Here is a 14,240-nt window from a genome sequence, read left to right as displayed (position 1 = left end):
TCTCTGTTACATTTATCCTGCTATGTTTGGCTCAACATTCTAAACTATTCTGATTTTTTTGAATTCTGAAAGTGAAACGATATCTTTGGTATCTTTTCATTTTTTATCACCTGAAAATTTGGCAGACATGCATTCTTTGTCTTTACCTAATTTACTGTTTATTAAATTCAGCATCTTAGGGCCATAGATGGAACCTTGACCATGGTGGTAGAGGACGAAGAATATAGCTCTGACTTTGTTGGTAGCTCTTGTACATTTTATCTTTTCCATTTAAAAATCATAAATCTCACACCATAGACCCCAAATTCATCTTGAAGAACATCAGGTTGACTCTTCTAAAGCCTCAATTAGTGCACATGATGACAGATTTTTATTTGCTCAGTATCTGTGGTCAATAAAACTTTTATTAGGGTTATAGCATACAGTTTTTAGAAAACTTTTTGATATCTTTGATCTAAAGAAAACTATTTTTTATAACTAAATATTAACTCTTTCCTCTCTAAGTAGAATGTTATAATCTAGGCTAACTCAATAAAAGAAAATCAGCAAATAGAAGCAACTCAACGCAGCAGACGACTCCTATAGCCCAGGGATTAATTTAAAAAAATGTAAATCAGCTTTACTTCTATCAGGAAGATCAAGTTGACATTGATGTCATATCGCCCCCATGGTCGAGTAATATTTATAACTGTCTCTGAGCTAATAAAAAAAAGAATTTTATAACGGCATTGAAAAGTGATACATAATTGCTCCAAACAATCCTACCAAGAGAAGTTCTGGGCCAGGGTGGCACTTAGTGTATTCTGAACTAGCCTCATGAGAGCAGTGAAATCTTCCTAGAATTTATGTTCTTTTGTTTTCTTTCCACTTTCCAGAGGGGCATATAATGCCATTCTTACATGCAGGAGCTGGTCATATTTTTCAAGTGTTAAGAAATAATCTCTTCCTGTTCCCACTCTTCATGTAAATCTGTGACAAGGCCCTTTTAAATAGTCTCTAAAAATATTACTTAAACATAAAATTTGAATATTTCTTGTTTACATTAACACAACATAATGAGACATGAAAACAAATTTAACTTTTAAAACAACTTTGTTTGTGCTATTTTTGCAGCATTTTTTTGTAAATCTGAAATTATCTCAAAGTAAAGAGTTAACAAAATAAATTTCATAATGTAGAGCAAGAGAGACAATCTTATGATATAATCAAGTGGCATTGACTACGTCAAAATATACTTCTATTGGATTTAGCCAGATTACTTATCTACAGTACGTATAGTAAAGTATATTAGATATATCCTAAATAAACTTTTGTGGAGTATACAAAAAGTAGCAAATTCAAAACAGATACATTTGTATTTGGTATTTTTTGTTTGTTTCTTTGACTTTTAGCAGGGACACTAAAATACCCTCGTACCACATTAACTCAAAAATGACAAAATTGACTCTAATCATTTTTGCTTCTGTCAACTTGATGATAATCATAAGTAAGTGCTGTACAGTTATTTACACTGCATTGACTTCTAAATTAGGATAGAAGGAATGAAAAATACCATTACCCAAGTGGAAAAAATGACCTAGTAGCATAATGTAATTTTCTATTAAAATTATAATTTTGCAACACCATAAAATTCATTTCAAAGGTTCCATTATGTTTGAATCACCTGCCCTGTGCCATCAGAGATGATGAGACTAGAACCAGCTTAATGGTCATTTTCCTGCACGACGAGTTTATAAAACAATAGAATGTAGTTCTTTCTGTTGCTCCTGCTGCAGGAGGATCTGGCATTTGGCAGTAAAGCCCGGGTGTTACGGGGGGTGGTAGCTTGATGTACTGCATCCACCAGATGTCATGCTCATTGTGCTTGATTGTTCAGCCAAATCTGCAAGATTATTCATAGGAAATTAGATTGTAAATGCAGATAGGCTTTTTAATATTCCTGCTGTCCACATTTCTCCAATTGTATAATGGAATGATAACTAAGCTTGGGATGGCACAGCCCCTATTCATCATCATATAGATAACCTTGAAAATAAAAGAGGAGGAAATCATTTCTGCCCTCTGTGCATCCCTGAGGAGAGTACTGCGGTATGAATGGATTTGCAAAATGGCTCCTGTTACCTCATGCTGACAGCATAATTGCTTTGGTAGTGCTCTTGCATAATTGTCTGTCTGCTGTAAGAATGATACCTAGGAATTATGCTCTATCTAGTCAAATTCCTAGTGTATTTTTAACTGTGTCACAATCCAGGGAAAACAATGCAAAAGTATGATAGTGGCTGAGACACTGACTTCCAACTTTATTTTCCACCCTGCCAATCCTTTCCTGCCCCAATCCTGCATTAGTAACCCTTCTCACCTTAGCCTCTTGATGCACTGGTGGCAAACATTTTCCAGACTCAACAAAACTACATATTTTTTTTAATTGAAGCGTAATTGATTATACATATATTTGAGGTACAGTGTTGACTATCACTATTTGTGTACAAAATGTAATGATCAAATCAATATTATTAGCATGTTCATTATTACAAATCTTAATTATTTTTTGTGTCTCTTACCCAATTTCTCCCTGTTGGGAAAAATGCCAAAATAATTTTCTCATAAGCCTGTTTTGTCCTTGAAGTAATATTTTGTCTTTGAATCAGTATTTGCTTGTTACACTGGTGTAGCCTCTAATCACTACTTGCATTTTTGGTTTATGTAACCAAGCTTACTTATCTGCCCAGACCACATGAATGCTGAGAAATGAAACTTACTGCTATGCTAGCCTTGTAAATGTGCCACCTATAAAAGCTTTGTAAGTCCTAAGCTCAGGGTCCAGATTTCCAAGCATTAGCTTTGCTGGGCCCACCAGCATAATAAAATACCTGACTTTCCAATCCTCAGAGTGCTGATGCTTCTTTGTCCAGTCCATTTCCTTAACACCCCAACCCCTTTTCTCCTCCCCCTTTCCCACATCTAGTAACCATAGGTCTGTTTTCTCCTTCTGAAAGTTCAACGTATTATTGTGGCCTTTCTTTCTTACTTTCTTGCTTTCTCTCTTTTTCTTTCTTTCTTTCTTTCTTTCTCTCTCTCTTTCTTTCTTTTCTTCTTTCTTAGAACCCACTTATGAGTGAGGATACAGGTATATCTCTTCTGTGCCTGGCTTATTTCACTTAACATAATTTTCCACAAGCTCATCCATGTTGCTGCAAATGGCAGAATTACATTCTTTTTTATGGCTGATTAGTATTCCATTCTGTATATCTGTGTATGTGTATGTGTGTGTGTATATATATGTATACACACACACACACACACCCACACACACCCCACATTTTCCTTATCCAATCATCCATCGATGGACATTTAGGTTGGTTCTATAGCCTGACTATTACAAATAGAGCTGTGATGAACATGGGAGTGCAAGTATCCCTTCGACATGTTGATTCCCATTCCTTTGTGTATATACCCAGTAGAGGGATTGCTGGATCATATGGTACATCTATCTGTAGTTGTTTGAGAAACCTCCATACTGTTTTCTATAATGGCTGTTCCATTTTACAGTCCCACCAACAGTGTGGAAGAGTTCCCTTTTCTCCACATCCTTATCAGCACTTGTTATTCTCGGTCTTTTAAATAATGGCCAATCTGACTGGGGTGAGATGATATTTCATTGTGGTTTTGATTTGCATTTCCCTGATGATTAGTGATGCTGAGCATTTTTTCATGTATCTGTTGGCTATGGGTATGTCTTCCTTTGAAAAATGTCTGTTCATGTCCTTTGCCCATTTTTAAATTGCCTTATTTTTTTTTACGATGAAGTTGTTTGAGTTCCTTGTATATTCTGGAAATTAATCCCTTGTTGGATGTGTAATTTACAAATATTTTCCCCCATTCTATTGTCTTTTCACTCTGTTGATTCTTTCCTTTGCTGTGCAGAAGCTTTTTAGTTTGATATAATCAGTTCTTTTATTTTTTCTTTTGTTGCCTGTACTTTTGGGGTCTTATTTATAAAGTCTTTACCCAGTCCTACATCCTGAAGTATTTCCTTCTTTTCTTTTTTCGATAGTCTTATGATTTCAGGTCTTATACCTAAGCTTTTAATGCATTTTTGGGTTGGTTTTGTCATATGGTGAGTAGTACAGGTCTATTTTCATTCTTCCGCATATGGATATCTAGTTTTCACAGCAGCACTTATTGAAGAGGCAGTCTTTGCCCCAATGAACATTCTTGTTAGCTTTGTCAAAGATTCGGTTGATTTCTGGGTCCTCTATTCTGTTCTATTAGTCTGACTGTCTTTTTTTATGCCAGTATTATGCTGTTTTGGTTACTATAGCTTTGCAGTACAATTTGAAGTTGGGTAGTATTATGCTTCTGGCTTTATTATTATCATTTCTTTTTGCTCAGGTTTGCTTTGGCGATTTGGGGTCTTTTGTTCTTCCATATGAATGTTAGGATTGCTTTTTCTATTTCTGTGAAGAATGTCATTGTTTTTTGATGGGGATTGCATTGAATTTGTAGATTGCTTTGGGTAATATGGACATTTTCATGTTAGTTCTTTCAATCCAAGAGTATGGAATGTCTTTCCATCTTTTTGTGTCCTCTTTAGTTTTTTTCAACAGTGATTTGTATTTCTCATTGTAGAGATCTTTCACATTCTTGGTTAAATTGATTCCTAGGAATTTTATTGTTTTGGTGACTGTTGCAAATGTGCCTGCTTTCTTGATTTCTTTTTCCAGTATCATGAATACACAAGAAAGAACAAAGCCCACTGGTAAAACAAAAATGCAATGAGAAAGAGAAAGAAACTAAGTCTCACCACCTCAAAAAAACTAACAAATATTAAAGATGAATAATAAAAGTTGAATAAAGGAACAAAAGATATTTAAAACATCTAAATAAAAAGTGATAATATGCCAGGAGTACGACAATTCCTGCCAATAACAACCTTAAATGTAAATGGATTAAACTCCCCGTTCAAAAGACACAGAATGATGGGTTGGACTAAAGAGCTGGACCCAACTATATGTTGCCTTCAAGAGACTCACCTCACTTGTAAAGACCCACACAGACTAAAAATGGAGGGATGGAAAAGATATAACATACAAATGGAAACCCAAAATGAGAAGAAGTAGCTATTCCTGTTCTTGGTAAAATAGACTGTATACCAAAAAGCATAAAAGAGACAAAGAAGACCACTATATAATGTTAAAGGGATCTATCCAGCAACAGCCATGTATACACATAACACTGGAGCACCCAAATAAATAAAGCAAACACTATTAGACCTAAGGAAAGAGATAAACCCCAATACATCATAGTGGGGGACCTGGACACCCTTCTCTCAACATTGGACAGATCTTCTAGGCAACAAATCAGTAGAGGAACACTAGATCTAAGTTAACTATACCTTATCCAAATTGGTTTGGCAGATATCTACAGAATATTTCATCTAACATCTACAGAATATACATTCTTCTCATCAGCACACGGAACATTCTCCAGGACAGACAGCATGTTAGGTCACAAAAAGTCTCAGTAAATTTAGAAAAAATCAACATCATTTCAAGTATCTTTTCAGGCCACAATGGATTAAAACTGGAAATCAATAACAAGCAAAACTCTGGAAACTATACAAATATGTGGAAATTGAACACCAGGTTCCTGAGTGATCTATGGGCCCAAGAAGAAATTAAACAGGAAATAAAAAAATTCTTGAAACTAACAAAAATAAAGACACATCTAAGATAAAACTGGTATTTAAAATTAATGAAGGAAAGGTGAATATTTTTGCTAGATGAAGCTAAAATAATTGGTTTCCTGTACAGGAAGAAGGTAATGATCTTGTTGCATACTAGGTAAAGAAGGAAATAGCTAAAGGGGTAAATGGTATTATAAAATAACTGAAAAATATAGAAACATAACTGAAACATATAGAAACATGTACATTATCTTGGGAATATAAAAGATGTTTTTAAGGATGGTAAAAATACCAGAAATCAAAAAGAAAAATTTTAATGGATTTGATATTGTAATAAAATTTGAAACTTCTGCTCTGATTTACATTGCAAGATATTTCCTCTTTCTCTTCTCTGATAATTTGCTATAATTAGCAAGATGAATAAAAACCAAATACATAAATTACATATTCAGTGAATGTATGGGAAATCTAAAACCTGAAAAGGTAAAAGGACTACCCAAAACACTGAAATTATGTAAGAGTATGTGATAAAGTGAACAAACGGTCATCATTGAACATCTTAGAAGTATTAGAAAATATACAGTTTTCCTGGGTAAAGGGCACAACACGATGTGCAAACTCCAAGTCCCTTATATGCCACTATTGCAGTGGGGTAATCAAGATGGTGGGGGGATAATGCACTTGGGTCCAGTTTTCTTGCTGAGAGACAGAATGTTGGACCAAATAAAAGGTAACGCTAAAAGAAAATTGTAATTGTTGGAAGTAGTATTTTGGTGATGCAAGGTGAATGAGTGAGATTCTGCATTATAAATAACTCCTGTAACTGCAATCTCTTTTGTCTAGACGCAAAAAAGGTTAAAGCTCAAATGTACATTCCATATCATAACAAAAGAAGAACAAAGCTCTGATCTTTCTCTTATACAAAGCTTTACAAATAGCTGATCCAGAAAAACCTCTCCTCTCCTTATAATTTATAATCAAAAGGAATCAGAGAAGCAGAGTAAAAATATCCTAAAAGAAAAATTAAGAAAGGAACAGGAAAAGAAACCCATGGCAGATAAAAACATAAGTCAGAGAAATCAATTTCCATGAAGCAAAATAAAATTGTTCATCTAGAAATTAAATATTTCCAGATAAATTAAAAAACAAACATGAAAACAATTGTGTCTCTAGAAATAAGATTAAAATGCAGGAATATAAGAGTGCAGGGAAGAAATTAGATGTATAAAAAAGATGAGAGGTGAGATGATGCATTTCAAGGAAGAAATAGAATGAAACTTGATATGTCTTAGACATAAAGACCAAATCAGAATAAGCACATGGGAAAACAGACACATTAAAAACTCAGTAAGAGTTTTGCCAATTTGACTATGACATGTCTTGGAGAAGGTCTTTTTGGGTTGAATACATTTGGAGATCGTTGAGCTTCCTGGATCTGAAGATCTGTGATTTTTCCTATACCTGGGAAGTTTTCTGCCACTATTTTGTTGAATATGTTTTCAATGGAATCTCCATTTTCCTCCCCTTCTGGAATACCCATGACTCGGATATTTGATCGCTTATGGTTGTCTGATATCTCTCTCAGATTTTCTTCAATGTCCTTGATTCTTTTTTCTTTCTTTTTGTCTGCTTGTGTTATTTCAAACAGCCCATCTTCAAGTTCAGAGGTTCTCTCTTCAACTTTGACAAGCCTGCTGGTTAAACTCTCCGTTGTGTTTTTTATTTCGCTGAATAACTTCTTCAGTTCAGCAAGTTCTGCTACATTTTTTTTCAGGACATTGATTTCCTTGTACATTTCCTCTTTCAGATCCTGTATACTTTTCCTCATTTCATCATGATGTCTAGCTGAGTTTTCTTGTATCTCATTCAGTTTCCTTAGAATTATCACTCGAAATTCCTTGTCAGTCATTTCAAGGGCTTCTTGTTCTATAGGATCTAGAGTTTGAGATTTATTAACTTTTGGTGGTGTACTTTCTTGATATTTTGTATTTCTGGTATCTTTTTTTTGGTGTTTATTCATTGTGGTCGGGGGTTTCACAGTTCACCGGTTTGAGACTAATGACTAACTAGGATGTTGCTGTGGTTGCCAATTTCATATGGCTCCCTCCGTGACTGCTCAGTTGGCCTCTAGTGCCTTGTGTGTGTGGTTGCCTCGGGTCTTGGGCTTCTCCGGGGAGCCACCTTTCTGGTCAGCTTGGACTCTGCTGGGCTGGTGGATCACGTACCACAGGGTGTGTGATCTCTGTTGAGCTTTCACTTCCTGTGCAGGACTTCTCCCTGTTCCGTGAGCTCTGGCCCAGGCTGTTAGATCGTGCAGTGGCGACCCCACCGGGTGTGTGGTTTCTGTCGAGTCTCCGCCTCCCTGGCCGCATGTCTTCCCACTCTGTGCGCACTGTGCTGGGCTGGGGCGTGTCTTCTGCACCCCTCGTCTATCAGCTGGGCCTTCAAGACCCTGCTCGGCACCGCCTCGCCCAGGAAGTCTACCAGGTTTCTGCTGGGCACAGACGACCGGTCTCTCTGGGTGCCTTTGTAGCACTATGTAGATCTTTCTTGGGTCTTGTTCACCTTTGTATCCCCCCAGTATAAACCGAGTCTAGCGCCCACCTGCAGCCTGGTCTCCGGCCCGTTCAAGCGGACCTGGGAACTCTCCTGCCACACTATTCAAAGAGAGAATCTTAAAAGCTGCAAGAGAGAAGCGTCAAATCACCTATAAGGGAGCCCCAATCAGGTTAACATCAGACTTTTCATCACAAACCCTAAAAGCTAGAAAGGAATGGGATGATATTTTCAAAATACTAAAAGACAAAGATTGCCAGCCAAGAATACTCTACCCTGCAAGGCTATCCTTCCGAAATGAGGGGCAAATAGTATATTTCTCAGACAAACAAAAACTGTGGGAGTTCACTACCACAAGACCACCCTTACAAGAAATCCTCAAGGGAGTACTGGGTTTGGTTCCTGAAAAATAACTACCACTGCCATAAAAACCCAAGAAAAATCTAAACCTGCTAGTATAATAAAAATGGCATTCATGAAGAGAAAACAAGCTAACAAAAACACTATCTACAACCTAAGGAACCAACAAACACAGAAAACAAACAGTAAATCAGAAAGCAAGGAACAAAAGACACCTAAGACAACCAAACAACCAATAAAATGCTAGGAATAAATCAACACCTTTCAATAACAACTCTTAATGTAAAAGGCTTAAATTCCCCAATTAAAAGACACAGACTGGCTGACTGGATCAAAAAGCAGGACCCAACTATATGCTGCCTACAAGAGACCCACCTCACCCATAAAGATTCACACAGACTAAGAGTGAAAGGATGGAAAACGATTTACCATGCAAACAGAAAAGAAAAACGAGCTGGAGTAGCTATTCTTATATCTGACAAAATAGACTTTAAACTAAAAACCATAAAAAGAGACAATGAGGGACACTACTTAATGATAAAAGGACTGATCCATCAAGAAGACATAACAATCATAAATATGTATGCACCCAATGTTGGAGCAGCCAGATTTATAAAACAAACTCTATTAGACCTAAAGAAGGAAATAGACACTAATACCATAATAGCAGGGGACCTGAACACCCCACTGTCAATATTAGACAGATCATCTAGGCAAAGAATCAGTAGAGAAACACAAGATCTAAACAAGACTCTAGACCAATTGGAATTGGCAGATATCTACAGAACATTCCACCCAACAACCTCAGAATATTCATTCTTCTCAGCAGCACATGGATCATTCTCCAGGATAGATCACATATTAGGTCACAAATCAAGTCTCAATAAATTCAAAAAAATTGCAATTATCCCATGTATCTTCTCAGACCACAATGGATTAAAACTAGAAATTAATAACAAATGAAACTCTGGAAAATATACAAACACATGGAAATTAAACAGCATTCTACTTAATTACATATGGGTCCAAGAAGAAATCAAGCAGGAAATCAAAAAATGTATTGAAACTAATGAAAACAATGATACATCATACCAAAACCTGTGGGATACTGCAAAAGCAGTATTGAGGGGAAAATTTATTGCATTAAATGCTCACTTCAGAAGAATAGAAAGATGGCAAGTGAACAACCTAACACTTCACCTTAAAGAACTAGAAAAACAAGAACAATCCAAACCTAAAGTTAGCAGACGGAAAGAAATCATTAAGATCAGAGCAGAACTGAATGAAATTGAAAACCAAAAAACAATTCAAAAGATCAACAAATCAAAAAGTTGGTTTCTTGAAAAGATAAATAAAATTGACAAACCATTAGCATGGCTAACAAAAAAAAAGAAGAGAGAAGACTCAAATAACAAAAATTAGAAATGAAAAAGGCGATATTACAACTGATTCATCTGAAATACAAGGAATCATTCGAGACTACTGTAAACAACTCTACGCCAACAAATTTGAAAATTTGGAGGAAATGGATAAATTTCCGGACACACACAAGCTCCCAAAACTGAACCGTGAAGACGTAGAAAATTTGAACAGACCAATAACAATAAAGGAGATTGAAGCTTTTATCAGAAGGCTCCCAACAAAGAAAAGCCCAGGACCAGATGGATTCACAGCAGAATTTTACCAAACATTCAAACAGGAATTGACATCGATTCTTTACAAACTATTCCAAAAGATTGAAACGGATGCAAATCTCCCAAACTCATTCTGTGAAGCAAACATCATCCTGATACCAAAACCAGGTAAAGAGATAACCAAAAAAGAAAACTACAGGTCAATATCCTTGATGAATATAGATGCAAAAATCCTCACTAAATTACTAGCAAACAGAATACAGCAACACATACGTAAAATTATTCATCACGATCAAGTGGGATTCATCCCAGGTATGCAAGGATGGTTCAACTTACGCAAATCAATAAATGTTATACACCATATTAATAAACTCAAACACAAGGACCATATGATCATCTCTATAGATGCTGAAAAAGCATTTGATAAAGTTCAGCACTCATTCATGACAAAGACCCTCTATAAGTTAGGTATAGAGGGAAAGTATCTCAACATAATTAAAGCCATATATGCCAAACCCACTGCCAATATCATCCTGAATGGGGAAAAGCTGAAAGCTTTTCCTTTAAGAACAGGAACTAGACAAGGATGCCCACTCTCACCACTCCTATTCAACATAGTGTTGGAAGTACTAGCCAGAGCAATCAGAGAAGAGAAGGAAATAAAGGGCATCCAGATTGGAAAAGATGAAGTCAAACTGTCCCTGTTTGCAGATGACATGATCCTATATATCGAACAGCCTAAAACCTCTACAAAAAAACTGCTGGAATTGATAAATGATTTCTGCACAGTAGCAGGATACAAAATCAACACACAAAAATCAGTAGCATTTCTTTTCTCCAATAGTGAACATGCAGAACGAGAAATCAAGAAAGCCTGCCCATTTACAATAGCCACCAAAAAAATAAAATACTTAGGAATTGAGTTAACCAAGGAGGTGAAAAATCTCTATAATGAGAACTACAAACCACTGCTGAGAGAAATTAGAGAGGATACAAGAAGATGGAAAGATATCCCATGCTCTTGGATTGGAAGAATCAACATAGTGAAAATGTCCATACTACACAAAGTGATATACAAAGTCAATGCAATCCCCATCAAAATTCCAAAGACATTTTTCTCAGAAATGGAAAAATCTATCCAGACATTTATATGGAACAATAAAAGACCACGCATAGCCAAAGCAATGCTGAGCAAAAAAAATAAAGCTGGAGGCATAACACTACCTGACTTTAAGGTATACTACAAAGCTATAATAACCAAAACAGTATGGTACTGGCATAAAAACAGACACACTGACCAATGGAATAGAATAGAGAATCCAGAAATCAACCCACACACTTACTTCCATCTGATCTTTGACAAAGGCACCAAGCCTATTCACTGGGGAAGGGACTGCCTCTTCAGCAAATGGTGCTGGGATAACTGGATATCCATATGCAGGAGAATGAAACTAGATCCATACCTCTCGCCGTATACTAAAATCAACGCAAAATGGATTAAGGATTTAAATATACACCCTGAAACAATAATACTTCTTAAAGAAAACATAGGAGAAACACTTCAGGAAATAGGACTGGGCACAGACTTCATGAATACGACCCCAAAAGCATGGGCAACCAAAGGAAAAATAAACAAATGGGATTATATCAAACTAAAAAGCTTCTGCACAGCAAAAGAAACAATTAAAAGAGTTAAAAGACAACCAACAGAGTGGGAGAAAATATTTGCAAAATATACATCTGACAAAGGATTAATATCCAGAATATATAAGGAGCTCAAACAACTGTACAAGAAGAAAACAAGCAACCCAATTAAAAAATGGGCAAAAGAGGTAAGTAGGCATTTCTCTAAGGAAGATATGCAAATGGCCAACAGACATATGAAAAAATGCTCAACATCACTCAGCATCCGGGAAATGCAAATCAAAACCACATTGAGATACCATCTAACCCCAGTTAGGATGGCTAAAATCCAAAAGACTATGAACGATAAATGCTGGCGAGGCTGCGGAGAAAAAGGGACTCTCATACATTGTTGGTGGGACTGCAAAATGGTGCAGCCTCTATGGAAAATGGTATGGAGGTTCCTCAAACAATTGCAGATAGATCTACCATATGACCCAGCTATCCCACTGTTGGGTATATACCCAGAGGAATGGAAATCATCAAGTCGAAGATGTACCTGTTTCCGAATGTTTATCGCAGCACTCTTTACAATAGCCAAGAGTTGGAACAAGCCCAAATGCCCATCATCGGATGAGTGGATACGGAAAATGTGGTACATCTACACAATGGAATACTACTCAGCTATAAAAACGAATGAAATACTGCCATTTGCAACAACATGGATGGACCTTGAGAGAATTATATTAAGTGAAACAAGTCAGGCACAGAAAGAGAAATACCACATGTTCTCACTTATTGGTGGGAGCTAAAAATTAATATATAAATTCACACACACACACACACACACACACACACACACAAACAAACCGGGGGGGGGGGGGAAGATATAACAACCACAATTATTTGAAGTTGATACAACAAGCAAACAGAAAGGACATTGTTGGAGTGGAGGGAGGGAGGGAGAAGGGAGGGAGGTTTTGGTGATGGGGAGCAATAATCAGCCACAATGTATATCGACAAAATAAAATTTAAAAAAATAAATAAATAAAATAAAAAAAAAACTTCAAAAAAACCCCAAAAACAAACAAACAAACAAAAACTCAGTAAGAGGAAGCATAAAGTAGAACAATAGTCATTAGAGGGTGAGGGCTGGGAAGGTTGGGAAGATGTTGTCAAAAGATACAAAACTTTAGTTAGGAGGAATAAGTTCAAGAGCTCTCCTGTACATCATGCTGACTATAATTAATAACGATATACTGTATTCTAGAAAATTGTTAAGAGAATAGATTTTAAATGTTCTTACCACAAAAAGAGAACTGTGAGGTAATGGATATATTAATTAGCTTGGTTTAGTCATCCCACAATGTACACATATATCAAAATATCATGTTTTATACCATAAATACATACATTTTTTATTTGTCAGTGAACAAAAGCTACCGTGATTTGGCAATCCTTTAAGAAAAATATAGTAAGAGAAATGAGTAAAAACAAGCAAAAGAAAATGGAAATAGAATGAAAGTGGATCAGAGACAAAATGATGGTTGTAAGAGAGACCAAGGAGATGCAATATATGTGTAAGTTAAAACCAAGGGAATAGACGAATAATAGAACAGAGAAAAATAATGGAGCAAACAATAAAGCAATAACTTAAAAAGACTCTTTATAAAAATAAAATAAACTTGTATCTACCAAATTAAAACGTATTGTCTTTTAGGATAAAGTATAGTCAAAACCAAGATATATCCTTGTACATTTTCTAGACTTCGAAAATAAAAAAAACATAGACTTTTAAAAAATTTTTGCACTTTCCAAGTTTTACATTGTTTACATTGTTTTTAAACCAGAAAAATTTATTATGACTATGGTAGATCATGACAAATGAGATCCAGAGGAAAGCGAAAGCTGTGCACATGTGGTAAAGATTCGTCATGGGCTCTGTACCTTCAAGGAGCTGATGCAGAAGAAAAATTACCATTGACAGTTGTCTTTAAAATGAAAACAATGTACTCCACTAGGAAAAAAATTGGCTTTAGAGAGCATTTTCATGGAGTGTGAACACATGTGGTAGAGATATAGTCCTCAATAAGCATATATATAGAGTATGGGCATCATGTGGTGGAGATATTGTCCTCAGCAATATTTACATGGTTGGTAAAATGATAGAAGGCAAAATATCGTTCTGTAACAGCATTTCTGTGAGTAGCTCTCTGAAAACCTTTCTTCATCTAAAGACAAGTAAGAGCATGTAGAAGGATTAACTAAATATACACCAAAATATTAACTCTTTTAACCAAACTTTTCTTGTGTATTTGATGGTAATGAGCTTGCAATTTTTTGCTGACAAATATGTATACTATATATATGTATTCCTTACT

The sequence above is a fragment of the Cynocephalus volans genome, chromosome 6 (genome assembly GCF_027409185.1).
Source record: "Cynocephalus volans isolate mCynVol1 chromosome 6, mCynVol1.pri, whole genome shotgun sequence".
Taxonomy (NCBI): domain Eukaryota; kingdom Metazoa; phylum Chordata; class Mammalia; order Dermoptera; family Cynocephalidae; genus Cynocephalus; species Cynocephalus volans.
This window is presented reverse-complemented; position numbering follows the sequence as displayed.